The sequence below is a fragment of the Takifugu rubripes genome, chromosome 21 (genome assembly GCF_901000725.2).
Source record: "Takifugu rubripes chromosome 21, fTakRub1.2, whole genome shotgun sequence".
NCBI lineage: Eukaryota > Metazoa > Chordata > Actinopteri > Tetraodontiformes > Tetraodontidae > Takifugu > Takifugu rubripes.
Window position 1 is genome coordinate 18,386,916 of NC_042305.1, and position 14,342 is coordinate 18,401,257.

General features: G+C 43.0%; 1 long non-coding RNA gene across 1 annotated transcript; it reads left to right on the forward strand.

Annotated features, from left to right (window-relative positions):
• The first annotated feature begins 635 nt into the window (after positions 1 to 635).
• Positions 636 to 11,427, forward strand: LOC115247657 (uncharacterized). Its single transcript, XR_003886751.1, has 3 exons — positions 636 to 2,170; positions 2,302 to 2,403; positions 10,380 to 11,427. It is a non-coding gene; the product is annotated as an uncharacterized lncRNA (long non-coding RNA).
• Positions 11,428 to 14,342: the final 2,915 nt, after the last annotated feature.

Here is a 14,342-nt window from a genome sequence, read left to right on the forward strand (position 1 = left end):
GACTTACTCATTATTAAAAGTGATTGGGAGTGTCCAGAGTATTACCTGTCAGTGCTCTACACCTTATAAGACAGGCATCTCTCTCTCTCTCAATCCCTTGCTCTGTCAGTGTTTCATTATTTTTTCTGTCACCATGTTGTTTTAAATGTGTGTATTTCTTTCCTAAATTACAGAAGCCCAATGAACTTCAGTCATCTCCCGTTATGGCCACAATAACAACAGGAATAAGGAGCCACTTCAGATTCTTTATGCTGAAACGAATAGCGGACAGAGATGTTCGATACATGCTCAGCTGCTAGCTTAGCACCACATTAGGCATTAATAGAACATGTCCCATCAGTAGAATTATATTTTCAAACCTAAAAAAAGGACACCTGATTTGCTATAGAAACAGTTGCCCTCAAACATGACACGTTTGTTATTAGCAGTTGTTTAAATGATAGTAATTACTGATGCCCCTTACTATGCATTTCACCCCTATTAGCAAGCTGCGCATCTTCTCTCTCTTCCTCTGGTGTCTTTTTTCCCCACTACAGTTGTAGTCTGCCGTTGTGCCTGTAATCATGGTGTCTGTTGTCATGGTGTTCAGAGCCCATGCCAGATGTCATAGTTAACTTTGAGGGAGAATGGGGGAATCATGCTAGAGGCTATTTTGTTGTCAGTGATATAGATGAAACACAGAGATGCAAAAATGTTAGATTTGCCTCACGGAGCTTACCCTTTTTCTTGATTTTTTTTTTCTATTTTTTGAGAGAGATGGTAAATTCACCTCCGGGGTACACGGTCCTCTGCTCTGTTAAATACAAGAGACTTACAAAGCATTTTTTGAGCGCCAATTGAACAAGGAGTGATCACAGGAGGACTGAAAGTGGCTAATGGCTATGATAAAAATGTATATGGGCTTCGAATGCAATTCACATTTGAATTTTTCCAAAGCAGCCAACGTCAGTGCAGAATCACACCGACATAATTCCTGTCATTATATTAGCGCCGTGTTTAATTGTACATGTTCTTGTGAATAATATAATCTTATTCAGGTGCCATTATCAACATCTCTAATGACACCGTTGCTGTGTTTTCATTACAAGAGGAGGATTCATTCTTTTCTCATTGTAGAGTTGAATATTTTAACGAGTTTACATGTAAATTAATTTCAATTAATTGTTTTGGGGAGTTTTGAATAAAATAATCACTACAGCATTTATTAATGAGCTATTACCTTCTAAATATAGACAGAAAACAAATAAATAGCTTCTGAGGTTAATGAATGTTAAACATTAATATATATATATTAGTTATAGCACATTAATAAGTATATAGAGTGCATTTACAGTAACTATAAATAAATAAATAAGATGCACTCATTTTTAAGGAGCAAAAACCCTTTTTTTGGTTTGGTTTAATATCAGTATTTGTGTACTATATTGCAATAACCTGGAATCACAAAATATAAGTAGGCTTTTGTCCATAAATGAGTGAATGTGTCTGGGAACTAAAGCACAAATACAACAGGTATACTTGTTGCTGTATAAAAGTAATAAAAACATAGTTTATGATTTTATGAATATGTATATTTTGCTGCTATACTGTGGAGCTGCTGCTGAATTAGACTCAAACACTTTACATTTAGGCAATAATTCATCAACAAACATTTATTGGTTTAATTTATGGGAAAGCAATTTCCACAAGCAGCATTGTGGTAAACATCGTTAATCAAAATACATTATTATAATGAAGCTGTTTTAAAATGTTTATTAAAGGAAATAAAATAAGGCTGCCCTTGCTTTGTGCATCTTTGCATTGTTGTGAAAATTGATCGCTGGGCCATTCCTGATGAACGGAGCCGGAGGAGCGGAGGAAAACGTGCACGAGGAATTTACCAGGAGGCTTGAGCAGCTCATATTCTTCCATGAGTGGTCCCATGCAAACGCACCCCTCTGACATCCACAATGGCAGAGTCCACCGCCAATTAAATCCCTGGATGTGCACGCCAAACTGGTGGGCAGTGGGTGGCCTCTGGGTGCTGAGGCGCTCCGGCCAACGGGGGGGACGAGCCATCTTCATGTCTTTTGCATCCTGGGCTGCGACGTCGGGGCCGTTGCGTTGAATTTCAATTGAGCGGACGCAATTATTTTAACGCCAGTAGATGAGATTACACAAGCAGAGGCTGGTGAGTAATTCGACTGGTTTCATTGTAACACATCAGAGGGAGAGTTAACCCCTCCTCGTTGAGTTAATGCCATTTCTGGAAGTAACGTGTCTCTCCCTCTCTTCTTTCTCTCGTCCTCTTCCATGTGACAGCCATGAGGAATCACCCGCCGTCACCGCCATCCCCCTGAGTGCCATTTGTTAATGAAGGCCAAAGTGTTAGATGATAAATACGGTTGAAGAGAAATGGCACATGTAAGTGATCTCATTTAGTAGCATTACATTTGAATTTATTGGGGTACTTAGAGGGGACAGAGGGGCCATGACTCTGAGGATGAGGGGAAGGTTGCTGGTGGCTGACTTCTAACAGATGGAAAGGTGGGACAACTCACTGGCTAAAATAATATCCTGCAAGTAGAAAAGGTTGCGGGTTTGTTGTTGCTGGTGATTGGTAACAAAGGCCTTGTGGCTCATATGGACATCACATGTTCTCTTCACAGCAAACACTCGTTCCCATCATAAACCCAACATTGATTTTGGTTTGGGACATCTGTGGGGAACACTTTCCACTCTGCTTTGGGCTTCCTGTAATGTATATATACATATATGTGTGTGTGTACACAATCCTCACGGAGCTCAGTTAAATTCATGCCTGCTTCTGTTTCCACGCACACATTCGCAGGCAACCCTTTGGAAGAGTTCGACAGCGTCTTTAAACGCTGGCAGAGTGAGACAGCATCCAGGCCCTGCGATACCTCCAACTGGTTGACACAGTTTGGATTGCAGGGAACGAACAATGCGCTCAATCCATTTCTTGGCCCCGATGCGTTTAGTAAATACAGTGCCTGGTTGGTAAGAGGGATGTTGACAGAAAATCAAAAGCAATGTAGCAGCAGCGTCCCATAATGGAGACTTAGCTCTACTTTACACTCCTCTTACAAAGATCTACGATTTGAAAACAATCAATCCCTTCATGAGAGCTTGTTATTTTCTCCTATAATAAAAGCAACAGCTTTTCATCAGTCTTTCATGGCACTGATTATGTTTACACCAAAAAAAAAAGCTTTCATGACGCTGGTGTGAAAAGACGATAGAAAAAGGTTTCATTTGTGGGATTCTCATTCATTCTGTCCTTTTATTTCACTCATTCTTGACTTTGTTGTGGAGGATTGATAAAGCATATTGACAACAGAGTTGCATAGAGCAGAGGGACCATGTATTTCAATTCAAGCCTTTGGATTTAAAGGTAAAAGCGACTTACCAGCGCCACTGAGCACCAGCTTGGTCACATCACACCCGTTTGTCAAACCCAAATGTCCCTCTCACCACCAGGCTCAAACATTTCACTAAGTGCAAGAAAAGTTGGGTAAGATGTTGATGTCTGAAATGACCCAGAACCATCTGGGGTCCTCTCTTAAATCAGGTAAAATGGCAGAAAAGCCCCCTTCTGGCACTCAGGTTGTGTTTGGATTCATTGCGGACCGACGGACGGGAGGGAGCAGAGCGGAACCTCGTCTGGTCCCTGCCGATGGCACTGCCTCTATTAGGCCTGTTTACGCTTCTTCTCACAAATGACCGTTTAACCGTCTTTTCCTTACCCTGACGTATCGCCTGTTATTACCTCCATTGTCTCTCTTTCTCCTGTATACATGCACGAGGCTGGGCCCTTTAATATGCAGAGAGCTTTTCCGAGGCTTTTCCTACGGGCACACGGCTCTGTGTTTACTCCTCAGTCAGAATGCCTCCTTTCCACAAGTCTGACATGCCTTTTTGTTGCCATGGTAAGCCCTCCCTTAAAATATATATTTCTGCTTTTGGCCTGGATGATTTTTTTTTTTTTTTTTTATCTCTGTGGTTTAAAGCCTGTTGCCCCCAGGGCTAGATTTAAATGTGTGTGGGTCTTCAAGGATTTCTCCGCAGAAAAGCCGTTTGGATTGCAGCCTCACCGCCATACACTTGCGACCGAATTGTGTCATTTCAGGTTTTTGAGCCATCATTGGAACCAAAGGAAAGTCCAAAAGAGAAGCAAAAAACACCAGACAAAAGCTGATGAAAATGGACCAGATTGGATTATGTCAGACTTGGCATGTGCCTCGTTAGGAGGGAAGTCTTCGTTCTGTCTTATCACACTGTGCCTTACAGCTAAACGAATATATAAAAAAAGGAAAAGCGCGGCTCTGCTCCTTCCAAAACAACAGCCTGATCGTAACTGTAAATACTGGCTTAAAGTCATGTGGGCTTGAGTTTTCACTCACAGAAACGGAGGAAGGAAGTGAAGAGAGACAGCAAAAAGTACACTTCTTAATTTCACTGACTCTGACGACCCAGACCAATTTCTTTTCAACATTTAGAAATAAAGCATTTGTTGTGTTTTTGTATTTTCAACTGTCTGAGGAGAATCAGCGTAGAGGCCACTTCTTACTTCTTACTGAGCTCTCAAAGAGCTCTCACGACTCCTAGTGTCTAGACGCTTCGCACTGGAAACGCAGAAACTATACGAAGGCCTCTGGTTGCCTGTGACGATCATTAATAAGCCGACAACATTCCGGAGAAATCCTTCACGCGGCGGGTCTGTTTGGATAGGAGTTGACTACTTTTCATCATGTATTTATGTAGTTTGCATAACTATTTGCTTCATTCCTCAGGTTTTTAATTAACACAACTCAACCTTCACGTCTTAAGTGCCAATTTACAACGTTCAACAGGTAATCAAGGCTGATTAAGCACTGAACGTTGCCTAATTGCATTAGATTTCAGAAGCAGACTATAACTGCCACATACGGGGCCTCTGAGAAGGAGCCACATCTCAAAGGAGAATGTATTTATTTCCTTAAGAGAAATGGTTTATACCTTTATAATATAAGTCCATTATGTTATTTAAAAGGTTTTAATCTTAACAAAGTCAACGTTCAGGCACCTTAACCGAGTCCAGTTGCTGACTAAGCTCGGCTTTGGACATACTATATATCCTAAATGCAATTGTTATTATTATTATTGTTGTTGGAGGATTGAATGTTCATCTTAATGTTCCTCTGCTTAAAATTGCCTGCATTAATCCAAATGTTTGGCATAAAGAACGTGAACATTTCGCTCTGCGCCCCGTCTGTGTCAGCGTGGTGCCCATTAAGTGTGCTGTGACATGTCCTGAAGTCCTTGTTTAGCACCTCTCAGGGTGTGAACTGATACCTAGTGTCAGCTATAGAGTCGGGAGAGTGGGGGGGCGCTGAGGTCTACATAAACCGAGAGGCTGTGAGGATTAGCCCCGAGAAAGCAGGAGGCACACTGGGGAGAAAGAAATGGAAATGGGAAGAGATGAAGGAACAAGTGGGGAAAAATGGAAGAGAAAGACGGGGGGTCGATTTTTCCCCCCCAATTTAGCACAGGAGGAAGCTATTTTCTTGGTATTACTTTGTCAGATCAATGCTGCTTTTCAGATTTTTATTAGTGCACCGCGACGTAGAGGTTACTGTGTTCATTACCGGGGAGAAAAAAAACAGAAATACATTTTCATTGCTAAATCACTGCAGCGCTCTTCAGCTAATTCGGATTTTATGTGCATGCATGTGTGCGGGGACGAGTGTTGCGGGGATAGAAAGGTTCACCGATGACATGTTTCGATCGCGCCCTCTGAACTCACCCTGGAAAGAAATCAGTACTCTTAGCGCTGCCTCCCGTGTGATCATCGTAGCCAGAGGATACGGACCTCTGTGTCCATCATCTCACGGTCAGCACCATTACTAATGCAGCAATCACCCCCGTGATCTCAGCTACGGAACCTTGAACCAAAATAAATAAACATGTCAATGACACGGCTCTCAAGAAAGGAGAGGGAAAAAAGGTGTGAATGAGTCGGCCGTAAAGGTTTTATCCCCCGCACCGATTTAAAACTCCTCCAGCTGGACCTTGTAGCTCAAGGTGACGTGACCCGAGTGATACACGGTTGTTTTGATCAGTCTACACGTAACGTTCCACTCATTAATACGCAACTTTATTTAGTTCCTACTTTTAATGGGGAAGATCTGACCAAAGATCTAAATGCTGTATGCACAACATAACGAATGTGGAATGTGGGTGTATGGCACCGGTCTACGATCCGGGAGGTTACGGCCCTGCTCCGAGTACATCTGCGTCAACGTCTGGAACATAACATGCAGAGATCCTTCCCTGCATTTCCCGATCTCATAAACATCTCAGATCAAGGGCCAAACACAAAGAAATGCTCCGTTTGGATATCAATCTCGCTACAATTGATCAACTTTGATTGGTCCTCAACGGTTCTGGCTGTGGGCTCCAGAATTTAGGAGCTGCTCTAAATGCAACTGACTGGTCGACATCTAAATGTTTAAAAGTCAAGAGAAGGAAGTAGTCAGTTAGACCTGAAGTTATGTCCTCCGAGGGAACTTTACAAAGATCCTCCCACAGATTTATGGCCACTTACCACCGAGCCCCAGTCGATATTCATAAATGGGGCTTCAAACAAAGCCCCCATCCAACACTCCAGCTTGTAAATAAATACGGATATGCCTCTTTTACAGACAGCAGCAATCTAAAATATTACCCTCAGCATAATTTTTACCACGCGCATTAATATTTTACAGCACATTGTATTTTACCGCATTGAATCTTAAACTTCATGGCCAGCGCCAACGATTTCATCTCTCAGAAGTCTGTATCATTATCAGCGTGGATGTGTGGCAGGCACAGCACACAGCTGGGCTGCTGTTGTGCTCTTCATCGTTTCACAGATAATATTTCCCAGTAAAGTCAGCAGCAATGTGTTGTTTGCTCTACAGCCAAAACGGCTGCTCCTCAAGTCAAATTGTGCAACATTGCATTGACATTTAAAGCATTTACCCCTCAGGAAGACAAGATGTGTTTATATTTGTGCAAGGCTTTAGCTCATTAACTGCATGAGCCGTCGGCCCATTAAGGAATTGCTTTTGTAAAGGTAAAAGCCTTGTGAGTATAGTTTTGTTTTTATCCAGGCAACTAAAAAGCAGACCTGTACAGTATCTGGCTCATAATGAGGGGAAGAAACTCTGAACATCTGTGTGTGTGTGTATACGTTGGTGTGGGGATTTAAGTACTTTCACCGTCATAACAGTTCTAATTAGCTGGCACAATAATTATCAGCCATTTTTCTCTCACTCAAGCTAATTGGGAGTTCATGTTAGACTTAATGCAACAGCCTCTGTACACAAACTATCTGTCCAAGAACCGCTCTGGCTTTTAATTTTATTTTCCTTTTTTATGTGGGCCTGTGACTGCTTTTATCTCTCTATTAACTATACTTATGAGCTTTGACACTTTTTGCCAGATGGGGTCATTCATCAGTTGGTGTGTGTGTGTGTGTGTGTGTGTGTGTAAAACACAAATGTGTCAAAGTCAGAAAGGGCAAGACTTGTTTTCAATAGAACTACTTAGCTACAATTTCCTAGTACTGCGGTTAATAATTCCGCACTCTTTTTCTCCGCCTCCTCCTTTCTCACCATTCTCTATATGTAAGAAGCGCTTTATGAAATTCCTATCTGATCCGAGCGAGCACAAGCTGATCCACGGGCCCTTTGCTCTTCCTGGGAATCTCCTGGGGCCTTGTTTCACATACTAAATTGATGTCTTCGAAACGACACTTTCAGCAGGATTTGCCATTCTAAACCACCTCAAACCAACACGATCTCACCCTTCCACTCTCACAGGGATCGCCCTGAAAATTCCCCATAACTTCAAAAGCCAACGAAGCCAGAGTGCAGCGATATAAAGCTGACACATATCCTATCGGGAAAAGGGTTAATGGCTTAAAGTAGTGCCAAAATATTGTCAGTGTAAAACATTATTGTTCCTATTAATATGAATTACTTCGTCTTCCCATTAGGCTCATTGGGTCTCTTTCATGAAACGTAAGTTTGCAAACAGATTTACATGCAAAAGACGCCTTCATTAAAAACCCACCCTGATTCAGGAACACGTGGAACTGTTCGGGAAGCTCAGATATGATCATGGATCATCAATGCCAATGCCAATCGTAAATTGACAGCGCGCTCCCGCCAATCAGCGATTTGCCCAAGTCTCCGCCCATGAATTGGTAATGAGCACCATAAAAGGAGGTGCACGTTGACGCGTCCGGTTTTCCCGTCGGTCGCGGCACAAGCCAAACCAGAGAGAGAAGGAAGGCTTTCGAACATTCTGAAGCAGGAATGGAGATTATTTTGACTGAAGTAGAGTTAAAAAACACACGTTATTGTCATTAATTAGCAGTAGTGTGACGGGGACAGGCAAATCAAAATCCTGGAAGGAGGTAAGAGACGCAGTTAATGCGGTCTCTGCCGTCCCCAGAACCCTGCCCCAGGTCAAAGGAAAGTGGTTTAATATAAAAACAGAGGCCAAAAAACACAGAACACAGAAAAAAACCCATCTGCCACGGGAGGTTCATTGTCCGAATTGTCAAATACAGACAAGCATAGCAGGAATTATTGGGGGAGCACATGGTCAGGAATCACCCCTGATGGAGACAGAGACCCCAGATGGTAAGCTAATAAATGCTGTGTCACAATAGTCGACATTCTGAAAAATCACACATACCTTGGTGATCAATTTAATCTTGGTTGTAAGGCCCCAACAATTTGGACAATTTTCTCTCCAGATCTAAGTAGAAATGTGAAACCAGCAATGTTCTATTGTGCAGAAGTGATAGAGCCCAAATCCCTGTTAGGTGTCGGAATAGGAAGTTATCATTAAAAAGTGATACAGATAACAGCCCACAGCAGGTTTGTATGCAGAATTCACAATCATCAATCTAATCTGGATTTAAAACCTATTGCCAATCAATTCAACTAATTATTTTTTTATATTTCTAATCGTTGCCTTTATCACTGTTTTCAAAGGCATCTGCTCATTATTTACACAGCAGAGCGCAACATAAATTAAAATTAACATTTACTATAGTGACAAGCCTTATTTATATGTGTTGGTACATTTACACAGGCGCTACACGTGGTTGAAAGCATGTATAGATTTTGTTAGTAGCTACGTACAGATCTGAGCTACTAAAATGTTGATGAACGCCAGATTCGCATAAATTTACATCGAAGAACACTTTACTCAGAAATTAGCTCTGCTCGCGTTGCATGAATGAGACCCAGCGTCACAGATGATGTACATAACACTGCACAACTTTTTTGATGTTCTAGGACTCACTTTATAGGAAGAACACAGTGACCATGTGGCTCAAAGACTAGTTATGATATAATTTGATGCTGAAGTAGAAGGAAAAAGGTGTGACCAAGAATCCCTCCCTTGACTTATTTTCTTCTTCAAGTCTTTTGGGGGCCGTGTGTTTCTCCTAGGGGGCTTTACAGACTGGCACAATGGGTAGGGGCAAGGGTGTGAAAGGACCACCTTAAGGCTCCTCATTCAACTCTCACAATATCTCCTGCACACACTCTTGAGCTGCAAAGGCCTTCTTTCTTTGCGGCGCTAGCACGGGAGCCCTGTAATAGGCTCTAATTGATAGGGAGGTGTTGGGGTCTTTCTGTATGGGCCGAGGGGGAGAGAGTAAGGGAGAAAGCGAGAGGGAGAGGATTACATGTGAGCATGTGGGGTGGAGCAGGCGAGGAGGACAGGTTGTGGAGTGGCCTAGGCCCTGTCTGTAATGAGTCATTAATTTCCTCATGGTTTTGTGACGGTTGGCTCATTACTGGGCTGCAGAGGAGTGGGAACAAAGCTGTGGGTAGGTAGGAGGTGAGCTTAAATAGTTGGGGCTCAACACTTCCCAACAAAACGAGCAAGAGAACATTGAATGGCACTTGGAACAGATGCAGCAAAAAAAAAAAAAAGTGGCAGATGCAAATTGCAAGAGAGCAAGTCTACCTTCAAGCACTTTCCTTTTTTTATTTTGTCAGACTGCAGCCTGAGAGTCTAATTAGTTAGTGAGGTGTTTCACTTCTGATAGGGCTGCGTCTCATTATTGTCACAAAGAAGATTCCTAGAAATGAAAAAAAGGGGAAAAAAAAGACTGCATATGTTCACAGTCCCCTGTGGAAGCTGCTTGCTGCAATAGTTAAAGTGAATTCATTATTTATTTACCCTATAGAAATGGAAAGGTGTACAATATTTTCATGCTGCGACGTGCTGTTGCACTCGGTGCGGTGTAAAATATAATGAAACTGTATGGAGATGATGCCTGCAGGAAATTAATTATGATTTTAATTATATGTTTGTCCTCTTCTCCCCAGAGGAAGAAACATTATGGACATGAAGACATTGGTTCTTATGAAAAGCAAGTCCCGTTGGTGCGTATTATTGGTCAAGTGATGGACAGGTACAGAGACACAAAGCCAAAACCTACTGTGATACTTTTAATTAGCATGTTAGCAGTCGGAGGACATAATGCCTGACATGTTCTGAAGCAGCTGCCGTATGGATTGTAGATACGATAAAATGAACAACCGAAGATCAGCAAGACAGTATTTGGAAGACATGGAGGTGAAGTGAGCAGTCCCAAGCTCTCACTGTGTGCGTCAAAGTTTAGCCGTTTTACTCAATTTTATATGAATATCAAAGCCCTCAAGTCCTTCATCAGCTTCTCACCTGAGTGAGAGAGAGCGAGAGTTAGCAAGAGGGTGGCCCTGGCTCCTGATCCATAACAGTCATTGGCTGTTACATACATTTCAGAATTCATTCAGGCTATGAAGATAATCGAGGTAGTCGACAGTTTCCCCCGCAGCCCAATGGATTTATGATAGCACTGTCAAGAAAATGAGGCGAAATGACACAGTAGCTGACTTTAGCTGCAAATAATGTGATAGGCTGTACAGTGGTGCAGCAGCAGCTGCTGTCATTGCAGGTAATAGGCTATAAAGAAGCCTGATAGCAATACCTGTCATTGCTTAATGGCTGACTTCACTGAAGAGCTTTTGTGGCCTTTAACATGAAGATAATGGAAGATACAACAAATTTTACAGCTTTTGCGTTGCATCCATAATTTATCACCGCGGGCTCCGATGCAGCAAGGCAGCGGCGGCAGCACAACAAGGACAACACCCTCCCAGAAGCATGCAAAATGAGCAGCAGGGGCGTGTAACACTCTTCTGTTCAACTTTAGTGTGCAAGAAACTTCAGGTGGACAAAAATGAATATATACAAAGCAAGTTCCAGACAGTTCAATTTTTCCACTTTCCAGCATGTTCACATATTTAGTAAAGCAAACAATTACTTACTGCATGTATTATCAATTATTGCTGGAAAAAAAATGTAAAAGACATCCTGTCAAGAAAAAAAGGAAAGAAAGAAACAGAAGGGCTACAATGTTCAAAGTCACTTTTTCTTTTACACCTCAATCATTCTTGGGCGGCTTTAAATATTATTGCTTTTGTTATGATTGTTTACATAAAGAGACACTTCCTGTTTCCAAAGGAAGTGGCAATATTATTGAGAAACACTTCATTGTAAAAGATCTGTCTTTGTAATACTGATAGTTCTGGGATCTTCTGTGGTCCTTGAACAGAGACATCAGCAGTGGAACCTTCATGGTTGAGGCAAATCCCAGAACTTCACTGAACAATTTGCAGGTCGTGTCAAAGCTGTTGGATCCTCATTAGCATATTTTTCCTGCCTACTGAGGAGGATGCACATGTATTTCAGCAGTTATCAGACTTTTTTTAATCGTGCTGCACGGAGCTTAGATGTTAGCATTGTATAAAATGTGTCAACATGCTAACAACTCGAGCATGGATTCTGTTAATCCTTGGGATGTGTCGAGGCCCTTAAACACATGCAGGTTCCTGTCTAGCCACATCATTCATTAAGAGCTCTCTATGTGTCTATAAACACAGAGGTGAAGGCCACATCTGTTCCCTCACCTGACTGGAGAGCTCTGTAGTCTGCTCTCCTCAAAGAGCAGATGAATGCCCCCTGTCTGACTGGCTGATATATTGGATGCATTTGGTGTCTTTTTACTGTAGCAAACCAGTGCATTTGTTACTCTTGGCTGCATCTCTGAGACCTGGCCTTAATTGTGAAGGCAGGACATTAGTCCTTTTTTAATAAAGCGTTCTGCAGACTCATTATTTCCAGTGTTGCTATTGCTGTCTGTTATTAACCCCATTAGATGTGTGCTACAATTCATGTAGAGTGCTAAAAGTGGATCATTTGTTGCTCTGCTCTCGTTGAGTTAATTTTCAATTTGTGATGTAAATGATCGAAATCGAAAGGAGCCACGGCCCTGAATGAGATTCTTTAATGGACGGGCATACATTTACGTATGGAGTGCAGACTGAAACCAACGTCCATCAGTGCATATTCACACGTTTAAGTCCAAGTATACACAAAAGGACACAGTGCTGCTATGTGTGGCATGTGCTCCACTAAATCCTGTAATGTCCCCAATTTGATCCCAAGCTCCCTTCTGTCATATGGGAGCAGAAATATCCATCTTCAATCAGGCCTTAATGAATAGCCTGATGAGTGTGGGGCAGAACTGAATTACCACACAGACTTGAGAGGCATGAGAGTGTGTGGGGTGGACAGGGACAGGGACGGGGGGGGCGGGGGGCTGGGGGGGGGGGGGGTTAGACGGTCAGTGGAACAGGACACATGTAGAAATTAATTCCCTTCCAAGTTCTAAAAAGAAATTGGCTAATTCTGTCATATAAGCCTCATGGAATCACCTTATCTATTGGTTGGAGTCTTCATTTATTAGGGTCAAACTGTGGAGGGATGCACAGGGGACAGAAACGAGCGGCTGGGGCGTGCGAGATGCTGCCAGTGAGGGAGATTTGGAAATTGGAGAGGAGACAAAGAAGGGAAAAGAGCGGTAAAAGTGAGTGAGAGAGAGAGATGGGATAGATCGAGCTGAAAGAGAACAAGAGAATCACTGATATAACAGACAGCTTGCCTGGGCTGGAGCATATTGAGGGCAGCAGGTGGAAGAGTGGCACAGTTAATTAAAATGCCTGTCTTAATGTCTCAGCCCGTCACTCCAGGGAGTGAGGGGGGGGGGGGGGGGGGGGGGGTGAGAGGGAGAGGGTGGGAGAGAGGGAGACAGAGGGAGAGAGTTGCCTGGCGTGCAGGTTTGAGCTGGGCTTCACCCAAAAAGTCATCCAGACACAATCCAACCAACCCAACAGACCCCATGTCAGACACTCTGCCCTTCACCCCAACACACACGTCTAAACCCCACCCATCATTTCTTCTTCCTTACCCGTGTACTCATACATCCTTCCAAACTCCCCCCACCCCCCCCGGCTGGGAAAAGAATCTCCGTTTAAAAACAAAAAAAGCGGTAAAAACACACTCCTGATGTTGCCGTTTTGCTCAGCAGCATCTGCAGCATGCCTCCAGACTTTCAGCCTTGCAGCATAATGTGTCTGTTTTTAATAATTCATAGATTCATGGGCTGCACACTGTGTGGATGCTGAGGGTAATGGGATGTTTTGATATTTCTATCATGGCTTGTCTGGAGCAGCGTGTGGATCAGACCTTTGGAGATCTGATAAGCAGCCCTTTCAGCAGCATTGTCATCGTTGCCTCACGTGGAGAAATCCGTCGCGACAAAGTTAGCCTAAAACAATCAGCACTCGCATGTGAGCTCACTCAAAGTCACGTTTTTTCCCCACATGCCATTAATTATATAAATTAACCTTATTGGTCATCGGTGTTGATTTGCAGTTTGAAAGTGAGCAAATGGCAGCGGACTGCAACTCTGCCACGTGTGAGAAGCGTGGACGGTTGCACCTTGTTGTGTTTGACTAATGTTGGATCAGGCTTCGCTGTATCACGGCAGATTGCTTTGTCAATAACCAGCCTGGTGCTTGAGTGAGCATGAATCTGAGATCGTCAGGCTGAGTGACAGGCTGGCGATGGCAGATAATTCAAAGAAATTGGAAGTGCGAAATCTTTAAGGGCCACTTCTTAACACAGCAAATGCCAGGGTATCTTTCCATCAGCCGCTGCTCTCACAAGCCACCACATTGTTAATGGTGGCTTGTCTGTCCATCAGGACCGCTTCAGGAGGGATTTAGTCCTGTTTGGTGCCTTATCTCTTAGACTGCCTCCCACCATCCTGACCTGAACGGCCCCGAGTGCTCGCTCACTCTCGCTCACTCTCTCTCTCGTTCCCAGTACTGGTCATACCTCCACAGTCTCCATATGTTTTTTTTGTGCTTATTTACACATATTGATTTGTTTGATTAGCTGTC